The sequence below is a fragment of the Lutra lutra genome, chromosome 2 (genome assembly GCF_902655055.1).
Source record: "Lutra lutra chromosome 2, mLutLut1.2, whole genome shotgun sequence".
Lineage (NCBI taxonomy): Eukaryota > Metazoa > Chordata > Mammalia > Carnivora > Mustelidae > Lutra > Lutra lutra.
The window spans coordinates 44,191,109-44,211,933 of record NC_062279.1 but is presented as its reverse complement, the minus strand read 5'-3'; positions in this window follow the sequence as shown (position 1 = coordinate 44,211,933).

The window sequence follows — 20,825 nt, the reverse complement described above, 5'->3', positions numbered from 1 at the left end:
ATGTGAATCAACCATGTGAAGTTTCTAGGCCCCCGTGTTAGGCATCTGCGTTGTTGCTCAAGGTAGGCTGTTTTCTATCTACGTCCCTTCTCATTCTGTCTCATCTCACTGGGCCATGGGCTTTCTACCCTGTGGATCCTGGGAGAAAGAACTCACAAAGGCCTTGATGAAAAACTAGATCAGTGGTCTATTGTTATGGTCCCATTACACTCAGCCACTCATTCTTAGGCTCTGCTCAGAATTCTTCTTCATGCTTTTTGTGCTTGATTAGAAAAAAATTCTATAAAGAACATACAGCAGTCATCCTCCTCCACATAGAGACCTTGGGAGGATTCACCTTTCTGGGCCTCAGTTTCCCTATCTGTTAAGTGAGATCGCCTCCAAGGGCTCTTGTAGCAAGCCGGAACACTTTTGACTTCATGGTTCCTAGCAAATGACAGGCCCTGACCCCTTTCCAGGACTGTGTCGCTGGCGATTTTAATTCTTATTCTCTTTGCTTCTCCCCTTGGAACATGCCAAAGTGTTTTGTCATTTCGGAGAATCCAGTAAACTGCATTATAGGGAGGAGATGGGGAGTTACACGGGCAAAAATCTGCTATTTTCACATGAATGCTTTAGGCAGTCAGCCATGATGGGAAATGAAGTGTGTGGAAAAGTACAGGGTGAATAAAGAGGGCTTTAGTGAAATGATGAGCCTTTCATTGCTCGCGCCTGCACATGACGGGTGCAGATCTGTTAGCCCCGCCCCAGGCTGCAGGGCGTTGGGAATGGCTCTTGCGCAAGGTCGCGTTTTGATGGGGAAGAACCCGTGGTTATTTACCAAAGTTCTGCTAAGGATAAAGCTAGAAGAGGAGGGGGCGAGCCTGGCAGCGCGGGGATTCACATCGGTGACGTCAGCCGATTACAAGATGCTGAGACAGAACAGAATCCCCTCCGCCCACTGATGGCGCGGCCAGGATGCTTAAAACAGAGCCCCTGCGACCTCCACCTTGTGCGGTTTCTCTAGTTAGCAGCAGGGTGGGCTAGGACAAGTGCCAGGGGGTGGGGATCAAGGACAGCTGGGATTCTGACTAGCTGTGTGGTTACGGGAGTGGGCAGAGAGCAGTCCACCCGTCTCCTGCTCCCCGGCAAGCCTCACTCTTCAGTTACTCAAGCTCGAGCATTTTAGAGAGAGGACAGTGCCTACACGTTTTCACTCTAGACATAGGGTTTTTTTGTTTTGTTTTGTCTTGTTTTGTTTTGTTTTTCTTAATGAAAAGCCTTATTTTTTTTCTTAGAGTTGTGTTAAATTTAAAGAAAAATTGAGCAGACAGTACAATGAATTCCCCTATATTCTCTTTTCTTCCTCCAAGGTGCCCCTATCAATATGTCCCATTGGGGTGGTATCTTTGTTTCAATTAATGAGCCAATATTGAAACATTGTTATTAACTAAAGCCCTTAGTGTTTTTAAATGAGGCTTAGCTCTTGGTGTGCAGTCTATGGGTTTGGACAAATGTGTCCTGGCATGTGTCCACCATTACAGTATCACACACGTTAATGGTTTCATTGTAGGAAAAATCCCCAGTGCTCCACCCGTTCATCCCTCGTTTCCCTCCCCTGGCCCCCAAACTCTTGGCAACCACCAACATTTTTATGTCTTTATAGTTTTACCTTTTTCCGACTGTCATATGGTTGGAATCATACATATGCAACCTTTTCAGATTGGCTTCTTTCACTTAATAATATGCATTAAAGATTCCTCCATGTCTTTTTGTGGCTTACTAGCTCATTTCTTTTTAGTGCTGAATAATATGCCACTGTATGGATGTGCCATTTTTTCTTTCTTTTTTTTATACCTGTTGAAAGATCTCATGTTGGCTTCCAGGTTTTGGCAATCACGGATAAAGCTGCCACAAGCATTTGTGTGCTGATTTTTGTGTGGACGTAAGTTTTCAACTCATTTGGTTAAATACCAAGAAGAGTGACTGCTGGATCGCATGGGAAAAGTGTGTTTGGTTTTATAAGAAACTCCCAAACTGTCTTCCAAGGTGGCTGTACCATCTTGCTTTCCCACCAGCGATGAAGGAGAGTTCCTGTTGCTCCGCATCCTTGCCAGCATTTGGTGGTGTCTGTGTTCTGGATTTTATCCGTTCTAATAGGTGCATAGTGGTACCTCATGGTTTGAATTCACATTTCTCTAATGACATACGGTGTTGAACACATAGAGCAATGGAGATCTATTTTCACTCTAGGATAGTTTTAACCAGTTGATTTATCTGTCTTCCCCACTCTCATCCCTGGAATTAGCCAATAGGAAATTAGAGACAAGTCTGTGACAGGGACGTAAGAAGAAGGCACACAACTGACAGGAGCAGTGAGCACTGGTTGGGAGTCTGAAGACCTGACGCTGGTCTTCATTCCTTTGAGCTGCTTGACCTTCGGAATCACTTCTTTTCTGGTGCTCAGCTTCCTCACTTGCAAAATGTGGCTTTTGTGCTGGATCAAGCTTATGTGGGTTTTCTCAGGCCAGTGCCCACCAGCTAGAATGAGCAGGGGGAGGTGGGCAAGGCCCGGTGTTGTGATTGAGAAGTGCTGTCTTGCCAGACAAGACAGCTGTTCTCGAGAATGATCTCTAGCTTCCTGTCCTGTTTACGATTCCATGCAACTTTAAGTGACAACTGACAGCCTGGCAGAAAGAAAGGGAAGGTAGATTTTAAACTGTTGATGTTGGGCTCAGAAAGCTTGTTGGTGTGGGACAGGGTGTGTTGTGAAGTCAGCACGGCTCATACCTCATCACCTGCTGGAACTCCCCCACCTCCTGACAGTCCAGGCCAGTATAGGCATCGCTGGCTGGACTGTGACCTCTGCCTGGAAGGGGAGGAATCCCTCCATCTGTCTCCTCATCCCTAGAGCTCTGCTCAGGAAGGGGCTTTGCTCATGTCTTCTGAGCATCGTTCTTATATCCAGGCATGGTTCTAGGCACTGGAAATGCAGCAGGAAGCAGAGAGACAAAAGTCCCCACCTTCATGGGGCTTCTATTGTAATGATGCACATGAATAACAACAAAAAAATTAATTTGTGTCATCTATATTCTGGTTGAGAGAGCAGGAGCTTGTCGCCCGATTTAGAAAAGCGTCTACCTTAAATGTTAAAAATAAAATACAAGGGTGAATTTCAGTTCCTTGGAAGCATGTCAGAACCTGAAGGTGCCAACACAGGGGTAGCGAAGGGCCAAATGTGATTTCCTGGCTGCGTGCAGAAGTCGGCACTCTCACGCGGATGCAGCCTCCTGCTCTGACCTGCGCTAGCCCAGGCCTGGGACCCAGAGCTGCTTTTGCAGTTGAGGCTTCGCACTCCCAGTCCTCTGAAGGTGGAGGGGGAGTCTGGGCGGGATGAGCTCCCACTCTGAGACCAGCGGTCCCTCTGGGAGGGGGCTCCCACTGCGAGTGAACTACATATACAAGCCTGTGGCGGGCATGGACTGGAGGCAGTGGTGAGCTCTGGTCACCCATCGCCTTATCTCCCTACAATGTCCCAGGGAGATTATTAAACCCACTTGAAGGCCTAGTCACTTTCCAAATTAAGTGTTGTGTGGAAAAAGTGGAAAAAGTCTGGGAAAGCAAGGAGATGCTTATCAGGATTTACGTGCTGCTGAAATCTTCTTTCTTAGTGGAGTGGTTTGGTAATGACTTTCTTCCCATTAGAACGAGATAATTTCCCCTTTTTTCCATCGTGGAAACTTCCTATGAGTAGTGACCTTGGCCCCATCAGAAGAGGCAGGAGAAAGCTTCAGATAAGAGACAGACTGCCCTATAAGGTCTGGAAGGTCCAGGATACCCACTTGCAAGCAGGCTCCGGAAGACCTTAAGGTCATCTGGAGTTCCTTCCTGGACAAGACCCATTTACTTTTCCCCCTATTTAATCACTCAGACAATTACAAATATTTATAAGCTCCTACATATAAGAGTATTATGGGGATTTACAGGAATAATGAGTAGTGCAGGAGTTAGAAGAGGAGATGCAACCTTTCTATGCAAAACAAATAAAGTCAAGGAAAAACAGAGACTTCAGGGCTGCTAACATGTCAGACTCTGCATTCTCCATGAGTCTGAAGGAAAGAAAACAATCTCTTTGGGTCCTGGTGGTTAGGGAGAGTTTCTTGGAGGAGGAGGCCAGCTCCAATGGGGTTTTGAGTGATGCACAGGATTTGAAGAGATGGAAGGGAGAGGCAGTTGGTCTCTGAAGGTGCCATCTATCACTTAAGCCTCCCCTCTCACTGGATGGGCCCTTCCCACTCATTACTTTCTGTTTCTTCTCTATCTGTATCTTCCTCCTTTTTCCTGCTCTTCTTAGTCCTTCTTTTCCTCTTCTTTTCTCTGTTTGTGCTTTCTTCCTTGGCTCTCTTTTCTTCTTACCTGTGCCATATAAATAGAAAATAGGGGATTTATGATCAAATATATTCCCTTACCTGTGTAGTTTAGCAGTCCTACAAGGAAACAGCATAGGGCATTAAGCCCATTTAACAGATAAGAAGAGTGAAGCTCAGATTAGAGGCTGAGGGGTTTCTTGGGGTATACAGCTTTCAGTGTTAAAACTGGGAAGCTCTTGAGCAAATGAGATGAGTTGGTCACTGGAGTTATGTCCTTACTTGCCAGTCCCTTGGGGTTGGGCCTGTCTTTGGCCCATTGGGCAGACTGATTGAGTCATTATGGTGGGCTAGTCCAGTCCACTGCCTTTTCCTTCAGGATAGGAAGCTGGCCACATAGAACGGAGGGTACAGAGGCATGTGCTGTGACTCTGAGCCTGTCTGCAAGTACAAGTAGGGGCAGGGCTCTGGTGAACCTGGTCCCTGGATCATCCCTGGGACATCCCTTCTCTTGAATCTGAGCACCCCAACTCCCCTCTCCCCCTTCCCTTGCTGGAGTGACCCTCAGCTTCTGGAGCATTAGAGTTTTCCCTTTGCTGCTACTAGTTGAGGACTTCCCCTCCTAATGTTAACAGGGCAACTATAAGGGCATGGGTCTGTCCTCTTAAAATGACTCAAACTTGGGCATTAATAAAATGAGAGACTCAGCAGGGGCCTTTGCAAGTGACCATGATGGAAACAAGAGATGGATGCAGAACTTCAAAGTCTACTCTTGGTAGGAATTCCTAAGCTATTGAAGTTCACCCTCTCACTCAGAGTTTACTTGGCTCCCTTTTAGCTGCCTGAGAAGTTTCTGGTTTCATTACCCCTAGTCTTACACAGTCACAGTCACATGGATTTTGACTGCAAACATGGATGCAAACATGAAAGCAATGAAAAGCACAGCATCTATCCCTTTACCTCACAGCCTGGAGGGCAGCCTCTTTCAGAACAGAGGGGAAGAATTTCTTGGGCTGAAAATCAAAAGAGCAAAATTCTAGTTCCAGCTCCATGGATAAGTTCCTGTTTGAACTCAGATAAGTCATCTTCTCTTCCTGGAGCTCAGATTCCTCATCTTAAAATAAAGAATTGGACCTGATGCTTCCCTAAATGCAGTCAGGCTCCAGGGTACATGATTTCTCTGCTTTTGCAGGAAAAGCATGATGGTTCCTGTCTAGCAGGGTTGGAGGGAGCTGGAGACACCCAACTGGAAAAGCTAACAGCAATGGAAGAGTTGGAAGATACCACAGCTCCATGTGGGAAGGTGGGGCTGTTTAATGCTGGGGCAAATAATTCCTAGGGTGGTACTCAACACTTACATAGCATTTAAGAGTTTCCAAAGCACTTTCATTGACCTTCACCCTTTCTTTCTCACAGTGACTGAATGAGTTAGAGGGACTCACTGTGGTTTTGTAGATGAGAGGTTAGGGCTGTGCAAGTATTAATGGGCAGAGGGGACCCAACTGCAAGCCTTTGGGCTTTGGGTCCTGTGCCATTTCCACGACACCAGAGATGCTGCCAATAATTCAGTTCAGAGTGATATAATGGAGTCATCATATATGGAAAACGACTTTCACCCAAAATAGTCAAAATGATATGAGTTTCTGCCTAAAAGCGTAAGCTTAAGTTATCTGGAAACTTTGCTCACCCAGAATACTTTGATTTCTGACAAAGAGGCACACATGAGGCATTACTGTGGTTCAATGTTTGCTAATGGTTCCGGGCTAAGTCATTAAGATGGGAGGTACAAAGCAAGTACAGGGCCATCCCCCATAAATCACACAACCAAGTACACACAATAGGAGACAATTTAACAAACAGTGATGATGTATGCCTGCCCTTCCCAGACTGACCTGTAGGAAGCATCTACTCGGCAAGGGGCGGCTGTGTCTTGCAACCCGGTGTGGGCCTCTGTGGCCTGCTGGCCTATCGCTGTGATGACGAGAATGATGAAGACAATGGTGATTGCTTTTTCTGTGACAGGCGTGTGACAGGTGAGGTGATTGCTTGTTCTGTGACAGGCATCCCTCTCAGAGTTCCATTTGCATTAAGTTGTTCAAACTTTACTACAGCCCCTCAAGGGAGGTATGGTTACTATGCCTGTTACTCAAGATGAGGAAACTGGAACATAGAGATTAGCTGGAAAGGTCCAATACTGTTGTTCAGTGAACAATCTCTGTCCCGTGTCACATAGACAGGTGGACTTCCACTTGGAGCTCAGCCAACATTTGGTGTTTCCCTCCCTCCCTCCCTCCCTTCCTCCCTCCCTTCCTTCCTTCCTTCCTTCCTTCCTTCCTTCCTTTCTTCCTTCCTTCCTTCTTTTCTTTAACCATGCATGGTTCTAGGGTCACAGAAATGAAAAAACACTGTCTTCTACCTTTAAGGAACTCAAAGTCCAAGCAGGATTTGGGAGTGATCAGGAAGGTGTAGGCATGGGTGTGAGTTTATCAGTTCATTTCCTCTCAAGACAGAATGAAGGTTCTAGTAGAATGGGAGCGTGGGCTACCTATAGCAGGTACTTAAAGATATTGAGAATGGGTGAAAAGGATGACAATAGGAAAATATCAAAGGACTTTGACAGCTTTGCCATGTAGCTCACACTGGGCCGGCTGCAGCCCCTCTGTGACCCTCTCTGGGGAGCTGTTTTCTTCCAAAGACACAGGGACCCGATGCCCAGTTTGGACCTTTATTTTAGAGATGGTGCCATGTGCATGAGGCAGGCAGTAGGTAGAGGACCGCTCAGAAAGGAAGTGGATGGAAATTGTACTTTTCATGTGAGAGAAGAGTAGTTCCCTCATGAGTCCTAAGGGCTATGGATAAAAGGCAGCCTTTCTAGGAAATACCCGTACCATTCATCTGTCCATTAATTCTTAGATGTTTCTCAAACTTGGACCAAACACTGCATATGTGCTGGGGGTAGGGCACACAGAAGCTGAACGTGGGGCCCTGCCCACGAGGTCTAACTGGTGAAAGGAGGCAGGTAACTTGCAGGGCGTGAGCTGGACAACCTTCTCAGTGCCTAACGGGTAGTGCCCAGGTGGGGGTTGGGAGATGGCTGGGCTGGGTGGGCCACAGGTGATTGGGGAAGGAAGCTTGAATAGGGTGGACCTTAAAGAAAATATTTGGGGCCAGGTTGCTGAGAAAGCAGTTTCTCCACCAACCACAGGCTGAAGGTGCTGGGAGGCCACAGGCACAGTGGACAGGCAGGGGTGGGAGGAAGGATGTGGTGAGACCGTCTCTCCCTCCTGGGCTGGGTAGGAGGCCCAGGGCTAGCTGACCTTCAGCGCGGGTGGAACAGGGCCTGACGTGGGGAATGTGGGATTGGAAACTACCCTTGTGGGGAGGGCAGAGTCTTGTCTAGTGATAAAAATAGATTGTTTTACTAAGATTCAGGGGAGAGATTCCTATCACTTTGGCCATTCTCAGAAACGGGCAGAACACTTCCCGTCACCTGAATGGAGGTGCGTGGGAGCTCACTGGGTCTGGTGGAGAAGCAGCATTTACTCTTCTGGTTGCCACCTCTCCCTTTCTTGTAGTGTTTATATATACTGCTCTGTCAGTCTGTCTTCACATGCCCAGTTTTCTTTCAGTCACCTCTCACTTGCTATTTTGGGCAGTTTGTCCTCTCTCTCCTCCAAGTTTTTTTTTTTTTTTCAGTAGTTTATCACGTGTACATGTGTATGTGCTACATGTGCATGTGTATCTGTGTGTGTGTGTGTGTGTGTCCATCAGGGCTGGAGAGAGTTCTCAGTGATGTCGGTTTCTCTCATGTTTTGAGAACATGGAACTGGTAGAAGATTAATGCATGGGCAAGTTAGTGCAAATGCCCGATTTTAGAAAGGCCTGAGAAATGCTCCCTCTTTCTGTGTTCATGTGTGGGAATATGACTTTTGCATGTGTGTATGTGTGTTGCATGTGCATGTGTGTGCGTGTCCGTATGTGTGCACATGTGCATGCTAAGTGTTGTCTGGAACACTTGTCTTGGCAGATGACAAAAAAAGGAAGATAGGACAAGGAGCCTTGTTCTAAAGGAAATTGGGTGAAATTCCTTCTGTACCTTTCCATAACCACAGACCCAGAGCAGAGGACAGTTTTTGCGGGCCCTTTAAGGAAGTTGTTCCCAATCTCTTGGAAGACCAGTCAATCAGCAGGTGAGGCTATGCCTGCTCTGAGCTCGCACCATGTGGTGTCCACATCTCTCTCCTTATCGAAGACTGTAAATCGGTGAGGGAAAAATACAATATGGCTTTCTAACATGTTGGTCTGGTCTTGATGGTGAGGTGCCTAACCCAGCCCTCCCCAGTTAGGCGGCACTCAACACACATCTGTTGAATGAGTGTAAATTCCGGGGAAAAATCAAGGGATTCAGGGTGAGCATGGTACGTGTGGGAGAGTGAGAAATCAGTCTAGTATTTTCAGAACAAACATATTGTAGCCACTGAGTGTTGTGCATGGTCTCCCTATGACTTTCTCTGCTGGAGAACTTAAATCCCTCTTTGAAGTCCCTGGGATCTCCAGCCCCATGGCTCATTCTTGCTCCCTCTTATCACCATGGTTTGATGGGCTTCTGAATCTAGGCCTTGAGTTGTACACTTTCTTGCCCTTACCTTCTGCTATACTGGGATAGGAGGCTGGTTGTGGGACTCAGAAATCCCCCCAAAACTTCTGCCCCCCCAGGCCAACAGACAGCAGAGTGCTGTCCTTTTGTTTAGGGCATGGACCTTGGGTGCATGACTTGTCCAGGATCCCAGCCTGCAGAACAATGTAGGGATGGGAATCTGCCTTGGCTTGCATGACATGATAACATGCCCCTGGACCATTTTGGTTTTTAGTCCTGCTGTTTTCATAGTGATGTTCAATGTGAACTGAAAATGCTGCTGGGGTCAACTCCTTCAACCTAGAAGGAAACAAAGGAATCTGCTGGGACTGTGGTGCATGAGCTACCTCACCCCAGAGCTCTGGGCATCAGGAAGGGAGCCCGTGGGGCTGGGGAACAGTTGCGTGACTTAAGTCAGCAGGTGGGTGCTGCCTCTGTGGTGACGTCAGGCAGATGCCCAGTGTGGGGAATGGGGACGCAGACTGGGCTGGAAGGAGGAAAAGAATGGGGGGAGTCTCTCTCCTCTGTATAATAGCCTCCTCTGACAAGGAGCTTCTGTTCTTTTCCACTGGAAAGCTTTTAAGAACGCTGAAAAGGACAGGCAATTACATGAAGGTTAGGTGCGCCTGATTGGATGTTGTTACAAATCACTCATTGTCATACACAGCATTTGGAAAGGAGGCCATCGGGGATGATTGCCGTTTAGGGTAAGTGATTTCTGTTTAGAGTGTGCAAGCAGATGAAGGCTTGGCTGGTGCTCGGTGCCCTCTCTTCTTGTTTGCTGTTGTGCTGATGGTTTTTCTTGGCAAGGTGGGGTTGTTGGAGGAGCTCACAGGATGCACCATGGGAAGAGGCTGGAGATGAGCCTTCTAATTCCAACCCCACATCACCCTCACTTTTGCTATACTGGTGGGGAAACTAAGTCTACGGAGAAGGGAATAGACAGGTCCAGCCTCACATAGCAGGTCAAGGGAAGCACTGGACCAGGGTCCACATCCAGGCCCCAGGCCAGTTCTCTGGCTTACAGCAAGGCCCCAAGCTGAGGGTTCAATAGGACCAGGGGTTTCCATCCACCCACCTGGTGTGCAGCTGTGCACTTTGAACACCTTTCAAATGGCAGTCCTTGCAACCCAGGCACTGCATCTAGCTTTACTGCACCATCTGTTCCTCTGGGTCCATTTGCACACTCTCCCTTGGGATTTCCCGCGACCACATGATGTCCCCAGGAGGCAGGAGGTGGGCACACAGCTGGAGTGTCCTATTGCTGTGCTGGTATTCCTCATTTACCTTTCTCTGTCTCTCTGCTTCTGTCTCTGTCTCTCTGATACACACACACACACACACACACACACACACACACACACACCCTTCCTCCACTACTGTGTCTGAAATACAATTACAGTGAGCAAACTTCCTTGGATCTTGAAGTCTATTCTATTTTCAAGTGTCTAAATTAACACGCAAGTCTTCTGGGAAGGATCACCTGGTAAGGAACCAGGTGAGAGCAAACAGATAGTAGAGGAACCCACACGATGGGAAAGGAAAGTGGTAGAAGAAAGGGCATCATAAGTAAACTTCACCAAATCTGCAGTTTGGCCCATCAGACATTTTCCCATGATTTCGTCGAAGAGGAACATGAAATAGAACGTACTATGGTTGTATGCCTTTGGTCTCCCAGTTTTAAGTATGGATCTTAGGAGTTTATTGTGTCCCCTAGAATAGTATGTTGAAGTCCTAATCCTCGGTACTCAGAATGTGACATTTTTCGGAAAAGGGTCTTTACAGAGGCAATCAAGTTAAGATGAGGTCATTAGGGTTGACCTTAAGTGAGTATGAATCGTGTCCTTTCAAAAGGGGAAATGAGCACAGCACACACAGAAGGAAGGTTATGTGCAGAGACTCAGGGAAAGAACCATGGGATGGCAGAGATCTGGGTGATGAATCTGTAATCCAAGGAACACAGAAGAGCACCAACAGATCACCAGAAGCTGGGGAAGAGACATGGAACAGATTCTACCTCAGAGCCCTCAGAAGGACGCAACCCTGCCGTGAACTTCTGGCCTCCAGAACTATGAGGAAATAAATTTCTATTATTCAAGCCACAGTTTGTGGTATTTTGTGAAGGCAGCCTTAAGAAATGAATACAGTGATCTTCCTTCCTATTTTCCTGTTTTACCTTCTATTATTTAACTGGATTTTATCTTTGGAGTGTGAAAATCCTCTGGTTGTGTGATGAGTGTTAACGTTATTAGGATTTGAGATGAAATTTATCCCAGTGATATGATAGACCAGTGGGAGGATCCCACCATCTCCACTCCTGCCCAAGCAGGAAGCCGTCCATTTAACCATGTAACAGCTATTTGCTGAGGGCTACCAAGTGCCTGGTACTGTGCTCTGTGCTGGGACAGAAGGACAGGCAAACACTGCCTTCGCTCTCCAGGAGCTTGCAGTCTGGTGGGGAAGACAGTCACATGGACAGGTCATGGTGGTGCAATGCTAGGGTGGTGTGGGCACACAGAACAGGGGAGGTGATCCCAGGAAGATGTGGAAGGAGCCAGGGAAGATGCGTGGAGAAGACACTACAGGAGCTCAGCTTCAAGAGATTATCCAGGAGAAGGAGCATTGTGAGCAAGGGACAAGCAACATGGGATAGCATGTGAGCACGTGCATGTGTGTGTGTGTGTGTGTGTGGTGTCCTACATAGCCCAAGATCCAGCAGTGTGCATCATACCAGCCTCTGTGAGGCAAGGCAAGCAGGGTTGCCCAGGCTAGACTCCTCCTGAGCCGAGGAACGCCAGTTCCTAGCATGTATCTCCAAGCTGACTCAGAGCTCCTCTGCAAAATGGGGGCAAAGTGTGGGCCTTTGTCTTCAGCCACTCCTTAACCTTGTTAGTGTCCTTTGTTTACATTTCCAGAAGGAACTCTCTGAAGTTCTTTTTCTGATAATCTTGCCTTTTTTTTTTTTTAACAGAATTTTCCTTTTTTGCTTCTAATTCTTTAATCTAACTCAGGATACCTAAGTCTATTCAAAAATTTTCTTTGCATCTCTAGGCCAGGATCTATTCAGCCTGTGTATATGTTTATGTGTGTATATACATGCCATTTAAATTTTTTTTTTCATTTGAAAATGAACATTAAGCAGTGGGAGGTTGGGCATCGCTCTGGATCACGTTTGGGAGCACTGCCTGGCTGCTTACTAGCTGAATGTGAGAGGTTGAGCTGGAGGAAAACAACTAGGTTTGGAAGTTTGCAAAAAACTCCAAAAGCCCAGAGTTGCATATGAAATGCTCTCCCCAAATCAGAGCAGACTTCCCCATACACATTGTTCTGAAGAGGCAGATGGAGAAAGCCATCAGCATTGATTACCAGTGATTAGAGGATGCCTCAGGAAGGTGTAAGGTATTGTTGTTTGCTGTGACTGATCCTGCTACAGGGGCAGGGAGCCAGGAGTCAGGATACCTGGGTTATACCACTGGGTCTACAGCAGGTGACCTTGGGCAAGTCACTGTTGTTCAATGTAGCCTCAGTTTCCTACCCTACAAAATGTCCCTCCCAATTGTAACATTCTGCCCTCTTTCTTTTGTGAATTCCCATCCTCAATGTCCTGGAAATGCTCATTGTTCTACTATGGTCATTAGCAGATCAGACCCATAGAAGGATGGTGTGTAGAGTTGAGTCAAATTCACCACCTGGTACATCCTAGCTAGTAAGCTGGGAGAGTGGAGTAAGGTCAAAGGGCTGTGTGTGTGCACATGTATCAAACTTTCCTTTCTTTTCCTGAGACTGAGAGCTAAAGTGGTGTTCAAAGGATAATTCATAGCTCTGGGAATGACTGTCTGAAACTGCATAATCTTGTGAAAAGAGCACAGAATTAGTTTTGAATTCTGGTCCTGCCACTTACCTAACTAGTGGGAACCTCTAGGAACCTTGGTTTCCTTCTTTGTGAAATGGCTGTATCTGTAGAATTGTGAAAATCAAGTCGATTTATTCATCAAATATTTGCTGAGTGCTGGATGCATGCTGGGCATTGGGTTGGGTGCTGGTAATCCAAGATAAATCAGTCTGGATTCTTACCTCTTCAAGAGTTTAAAATTCAGTTGGAGGGACAGGTAACAAATAGGTAAATTAAAAAAACACAAACATTTAATTAATTAAGTGCTATAAGAACAAACAGAGAATGTTAAGATGGAGAATAATGGTGGGAGAGGTGTTGTGCCCGAGTTTTTGCATCTGAGAGACCACCAAGGAGCCAACAGTGATGTAATCACGCGAGGGTTTATTTGACAAGTTAAGCATGGGCCCAAGTATACTCGACACAGCGGAGTAGGGACTTGGACCCCGAACCAGATTACAGTCAGAGTTTTTAAAGGCAGAGCAGGGGTGGCAGTAGGTGATTGGGCCACAACCACCAGCCCTATATTCTTGTGATTTATTACTGCGTTGAGCTATCCTATTTCTGACATGGTTTACTACAACGTCAAGCTATCCTACTCCTGACATGAGTTATCACCTCATTAAGCTATCCTATTCCTAATTGGTTTTTGGTATGGTGTCTTGTTTTCAAAACCTTAGGTCAGTCTTTCTGGAACCAGGGGTCATCTACTGGTCATGGAGACCTAAGATGGCTGCCAGGGCCAAGATGGCTGCACTTATGTCAAGGCTAGACCTGGGTAGTCCTGAGGGGGCATCAGCCTTGTTTTTCTTGGCCTCCATAAGAGGTTCCTATTTTAGACAGAGTTGTCAGAAAAGATTTCTCTGGGAAAGAGGGTAAGTTGGCAAGGGGTGTGCAGGTGTACTGGAGAGGAGAGTTCACTAAGAAGCAACCGTGTGGGCCCCTGAGGTGGGACAGAGCAAAAGATATAGTATGTGAGGAAATGCCTTATTAGCAATACAGCATTAATTCATTTTAATCTCCTGATGCCATTCTCTGACAGCTTAGGTCTGCCCCATATTTCCCCTCTCAGGGCCTTACAAAAAATGTTGTCACTCCAGCGTTCCCCCATGACTATTATCCTGAGGGCATTTTTCTCATATGTGAGTAGGTGTGTGCGTGCGTGCGTGTGTGTGTGTGTGTGTGTGTGTGTGTGTGTTGCTGGGAAGGAGCGGGAGGACTGTGTATGTGAGTGTCTGCACATTCCTGTGTGTGCATGTCTGAGGAGGGAGACCTGCAGGCCTGTTACCAGCTCACACTGAGAACATGCCTTGGATCACTTATCCCAATGATTAAATTAAAGCCCATTTTCACAAATAAAATCAGTTTGCAACTCTGAGCCAGGGACAGAGTGATCTGGCCGGTTTTCCTTGCTCTGCTTTTCCCAAAGATAAAAAGGTTTGCAAATTGTGACATCCATATCAAATGCTAATGGCACAGTGGGGCTTCTCCAAGAGAACTGATAAACCTCACAGATTGAGGGCAGACTCTAAGAGAGACCGGTTCCAGATGTAATATTTGGTGCTCACCTCCAAGAAACACTAACGTTTTAGAGCACTCAGAAGTGAAACTCGAGGAAATAGAAGTCAGGGAGGAATTACTCTGGTGGATTGGATCCAGCAGAAGAAAACAAAAGCCGGTCACCTTCAGCTTTCTCGAAGGACTGGAGCCTCAGTTTGTCAATTCTAGCAAACAAAAACAAAAACAGAACAGGAGAATATCTGAAACCAAGGGGTCTAAGGGGAAAACCCCCCAAACCCAAGACTCCTAATTTGGAAGAGCTTTAAGTCCAGCCTTCCTAATGCTGTGAAGGGGAAGTCAGGTCTACGGAGGTAGAGTGGCGGCAGAAGGAGCCCAAGTGGCAGCTTCCAGGCCTCCAATCTCCATGTTCTTCTCCACCCTGTGTTACATTCTCCATGTCTCTTTTTGTGTTTCTCCATTTCATGGCATGGCCCATACTTTCTGTTATAAAGTCTGAGAATCAAGATGTTAAACCTCAAATATGTGGCATGTCCTCTTCCCCTGCGGGCTTCCGCACAAGCTCTTAAATGTGGGCAGGTGCTGGGGCATGTGCCGTGGGAAAGGGCTTCGGGGGAGGCCCTGGGCATTGCTGTGGGGGAGCGGAGAACTGCATCCCTAGACTGGGAGGCTCTCTCCAACTTTGCCTGACAGCCACAAATAAGTAAATTAGAGTAACTGTCTTAATGGGCAAGAAATTGGAGGGTTAGGTTCAGGATGTCTGGGAGCAATTTGCCATGTGTTCCTTCAAGGGAGACTCAGTGGAAGGAGCAGAGGCTCTCATTTCCGGTCCTGAACATTTCAAGAGGGGATTAGGCCATGAGGCAAGGTGGGTAGCTCTGGGTGGGGTGGAGTTGCAGAGTCAGTATAGACAGGTGGCAGAAAATGCCAGCACTCCTGGGGAGCAAATGCCCTTTATCCAAAGCCAGCCCTGCCCCAATCCCTGGCTTTGTCTTAAGTGGTGGTGCATTGCATTCTGCTACATTTTCCTTGGTTACGGCCTGACTGAATAAGGCAGGACTCCCTTCTGTGGGGATGAAGAAGCTGACGTCCAGCCAGTCAGTGGCTCCCTCCTTCTCTCTGAGTTCTGCGGAATTTACAGAGAGCCAAGCCTTACCCGCCAACTTCCTCGAAGACATCTATCCTCACATCTATTGCCTTGACCTGATGCTGGGCCACTGGAAGGCAGGCATCTAAGCAGACATCCCTGCTTCCTGCCTGTAGTTCCTCTAGGCACTGCGGGCTCCTCTGCTATTTCTGTGCCATTCTTTGCAGGGGCGCAGGGGTGCTGGGAGGAATCATTCAGCTGCTTGTTGTGCTGGAGTATGGGAATTGCTGTGAGGATGAATGAGGCTTGTATATACTATCCTTCATTTCCTCTCTACATTTATCCACTTCTGAAGAGCCCATCTGATAGGAATTAAATTGTGTCCCCCAAACTTCAAACATTCAAGCCTTAATCCCCAGTGAAACTCTATTTGAAGATAAGGAGGTAATTAAGGTTAAATGAGGTCATAAGGGTGGAGGCCTGACCTGATAGGATTAGTGTCCTTATGAAAAGAGGAAGAGATTGCAGAGCTCTTTCAGTTCTCTACACCAGCGCTGAGGAATGGCCATGTGAGAACAAGGTGGGACAGTGGCTGTCTGCAAGCCAGGAAGAGGCTTCACGAGAAACCAACCCTTCTGTCACCTTGATCTTGGATTTCCAAGCTCCAGAGCTGTGAGAAGATACATTTCTGTTGTTGAAGTCACAGCATCTGTGGTACTTTGTTGTGGCAGCCTGAGCAGACTAATCCACCGTTCCCAGAGGGGACCTGCAACATGGAGCTCCTCCGTTGTCCTATACCGGCCAAATCTCTGATTCTTACCCTATCCTCTAGGTCAAACAGAGTGTTGCAGTTTGACTGTAAAAATAAGAATGGAATCAACGGGGGGGCGCCTGGGTGGCTCAGTCAATTAAGTGTCTGCTTTCAGCTCAGGTCAGGATCTCAGGGTCCTGGGATCAAGCCCCATGTCAGCTCTCTGCTCAATTGGGAGCCTGCTTCCCCCCCCCCCCCCCCCTGCAGCTCCATCTGCTTATGTGCTCGAGGGCACACTCTCTCTCTCTCCCTCCCTGTCAAATAAATAAATAAAAGCTTTAAAAGAGAATGGAATCAAATGATAGGTCTAGAAGGATATTTACACAAATAAAGGATTCATAGCCATAACATACAAAGAGCTTTCAAAAGTCAACAAAAAGGGGCACTTGGGTCTCTCAGTCAGTTAAGCATCTGCCTTCAGCTCAGGTCATGATCTCAGGGTCCTGGGATCTAGCCCTGTGACAGGCTCCCTGCTCAGTGGGGAATCTGCTTCTCTCTCTCCCTCTGTCCCTCCCTGGCTTCCCACTCCCAGCTGATGCTGACTCTCTCTGTCTCAAATAAATAAATAAATAAATAAATAAATAAATAAATAAAATCTTTTTAAAAAATCAACAAAAAGGGGGAGACTGGGTGGCTCAGTGGGTTAAAGCCTCTGCCTTGGGCTCAGGTCATGATCCCAGGGTCCTGTGATCGGGCCCTGTGATCAGGCCCCACATTGGGCTCTCTGCTCAGTGGGGAGCCTACTTCCCCCTCTCTCTCTGCCTGTCTCTCCGCCTACTTGTGATTTGTGTCAAATGAATGAATAACATCTTTAAAAAAAAAATCAACAAAAAGTCAAACAGAAAAACAGGCAAAGGATATGAATAGGTAGCTTGCAGAAGAGCAAATCTTAATGGTTATTAACCATGTTAAGAAATGTTCAAACTTGGGCTGCCTGGGTGGCTCAGTTGGTTAGGCATCCCACTTTGGATTTCAGCTGAGGTCATGATCTCAGGTTCATGAAATCAAGCCCTACATCAGGCTCTATATTCAGTGGGGAGTCTACTTGAGATTCTCCCTCTCCCTCTGCCACTCCCCTCCCCCCTCCCCAATATCTCTCTTTCTTTAAAATAGATAAATAAATCTTAAAAAAAGAGAAGTGCTCAAACTTACTAGAAGCCAGAAAAATGCAAATTAAGGTAGTATTTTGAGTTATCACTTTACACCTAAAGACAGGCGAGAATATTAAGAAGACCTAGAATATCTACTATTGGAGGGGATGCAAGGCAGAGGGTATTTACATACACTGCTGGAGGAAATGTAAACTGTTTTAGTCTTTTTGGAAAACAACCTGGCAATAGCTAGTGAAATTAAAAAAATGCATATTCCTTTTTACCCAGCAGTCCCACTTCTAGGAATCTATCTCTTAGAAATAAAAGCACCGATGAGTAAGAGTGTATATGCAAAGTTCTTTCAAAGGGAGGGCCTATCATTGGGGATTTTGAATAAATTACAGTGAGGGAAATCATCAGCAAAAATGAAAAGGCAATCTACTCAATGGGAGAAGATATTTGCACATGAAATAAACAATAAAGGGTTAATATTCAAAATATATAAAGAACTTGCACAATCAAAAAACCCCCCAAACAATCGAATTAACAAATGGACAGGAGACCTGAATAGACATTTCTCCAAAGAAGATATACAGATGGCCAGCATACACATGAAAAGAGGGTCACCGTCACTCATCATCAAGGAGATGCAAATCAAAACCACAGTGAAATTACCACTTCATACTTGTCAGAAAAGCTATAACAAGCGAAGACAAGGATATGGAGAAAAGGAAACCCTTGTGCACTGTGGGTGGGAATGCAAAATTGTGCAGCCACTGTGGAAAATAGTATAGAGTTTCCTGAAAAAATTAAAAAGAGAACTACCATACCATCCAGCAATTCCACTTTTGGGCATTTATTCGGAGAAAATGAAGACACTAATTTGAAAAGATATATGTACCCTTATGTTCATTGCAACATTATCTACAATGCCAAGACAATGGAAGCAACCTCAATGTCCGCTGATAGATGAATGGGTGAAGAAGATGTGATATATACACAAGGGAATATTACTCAGCCTTAAGAAAGAATGAGATCTTGCCATTTGTGAGAACATGGATGGACCTAGAGGGTATTATGCGAAGTGAAAAAAGTCAGACAAAGAAAGACAAATGCTGTATGATTTCACTTGTGTGTGGAATCTAAGAAACCAACCAACCAAACAAATAAACACCAAAACAAACAAACAGACTTATATAGAGAACAATCTGGTGGGTTAGGGGGTGGGAATGGGTGAAATTTGAGAAGGGGATTAAAAGGTAGACACTTCCAGTTATAAAATAAATAAGACCTGGAGATACAATGTATGGCACAGGGAACATAGTTAATAATAATGTAACAACTTGTATGGCCACAACTCTACAAGTTGATGACAACAAGATGTTAACTGGAATTATAGTGGTGATCACTTCACAATGTATATTAATGTTGAATCACTATGTTGTGCATCTGAAACTAATGTAATACTGCGTGTCAATTACACTTCAGTAAAAGAATACTACTCCATGATCGTTTAGAGTCCAGTTAAAGATGTGTTCATCATGACTATCTTTTGCAATTAACTGACTGATTCCTCAACAAGACTTCTCCAGGTTCAACTAAAACTAAACTTCTCCAGGTTCAGCTAAAAGAAGTTTAGATATTTCTATTGACAGCATTTGTGTCTGCAGCACCTCTTCTGCCCAAAGATAAGAGTCTCTATGACTAATGTTTACTAGGTATTCTTAAGCTCTAACAAGAAAACGAGCCCTCTGTGGACCCTCAGAAAACACGTAGCTACTCTGGGGCAGCTGAATTTGGATAATGTATTAAATATAAAACGGCAAGAAGAGTTAAAATTTAACCTCAGTTCAACTGGCAAGAAATACCCAATTTATCCTTCTCTGCCTGTGGGTTATGTTGCCCACCCTGGGGTCCTTTTGTTCATTAGGACTGATGCATGGGCCAGCATCCAACTCTCCTGGTCTGGCTTTGTGACAGCGCCAAGACTGGATGTGGCCCAATATTCTGGCCCACGTGAAATTCAGGTCCTCTCTGGGTAGAGGTTTCAGCAAGACCTTCTTGGCTCCTAAAGCCCCTCATTGGGTCCGTGTGCCAAATGTGCCTTGCATTTTGGCACCTAGTCATACCTGGTGATTGCTTCAAGTCCCTCCTTTGAGAAGCTTAGGATCTTATTGAGACATGTTTTTATCTGCTTAAAAATATGATTGTTACCAATTTTAAAATATATATTATGAAATACGGAAGACATGAAAAAGGTTTATAGATTAATATAACGAATGCCTGTGTACTCAACACTTGGAATGAAAAGTTCCCCTGTGTGCCATTCCCCACACATCTCCCTGCCCTCTGCCCCAGGAAATGTCTGCTTTGACTTTGGTGTTTGTCATTCTCATGCATTTCATTTTTAATACACACATATGTGTCTCTAAATATTGTGCTGTATCAGTTTTAGAGTTTTATATAAATTATACCATAACATTTATATTCTTCTACTTTTAAAAATTTTGTTTCAGGTTTCTTTTACTCCGAATTATGTTTCAGAGATTTATTCATCACATATTAATTTGTTTTTACTCCTGAACAGTTTTTCATTGAATACACCTCAATTTATATGTTCATTCTCTTGTTGATGAACATTATTCTTGCTTCCCATTTTTGCTCTATTGAATATTTTTGTACACATTTCTAGGAATCTCACGTAGATACTTTGTAGTCCATTTCCTGAATTCTGGGGTACGATGCCAGCTTGTTCTCCAGTGTGGCTATGCTGTTGTATGTTTTGTGTATGTCCCCATCTCTCTGTGTCCTCAGGGACAGTAGAGTCAGATGTTAATTTTTTTGTTATTGCTGTTAACCTGATGGGCATAACATGGCTGCATTTAAGACTGCACATTTTTCTGAGGTCTAGTGAATTTGATCTTTTTTGTTGTTGTTTTTTTCATATTTTAGACTGGGTCTTCTTCTGTGAATTGTGTGTCATATCTGTTTCCTTTTTTTCTATTGGGCCATTGTCTCTTTCTGTAAGGCCTTTAAATATTCTGAAGACTAATTATCAGTTGATTATATGGCTTGCAAAGATTATCTTTCAAGTTTTGGCTTATCTTTTTCACTTTTGATGGACTCTTTTGACAAATAGAATTTCCCCTGTAACATGGTGATAAGCTCCAGTGCTGTGAGGTGTGCTGGGAAGCTGTGGGGGAGGGGTGGCACATGTATTTCGGTCACTTCCTTCAGCCATCAGCCCATGGAAGTGATGCAGATAAAAGGGAGGCACAGGCTGGAGGAGAAGAAGGCAGCCTGTGTTCTCTGCTTAGTGATTTTCCAGGCACTTAATGTACTACTTTGAATCCCATGGTAATATTTGCAAAAAGCCTCAATCGTAGAATAACTTAATTAAACATTACTTACAAGAATTTAATATTCATTATTTGGCTTCAATTA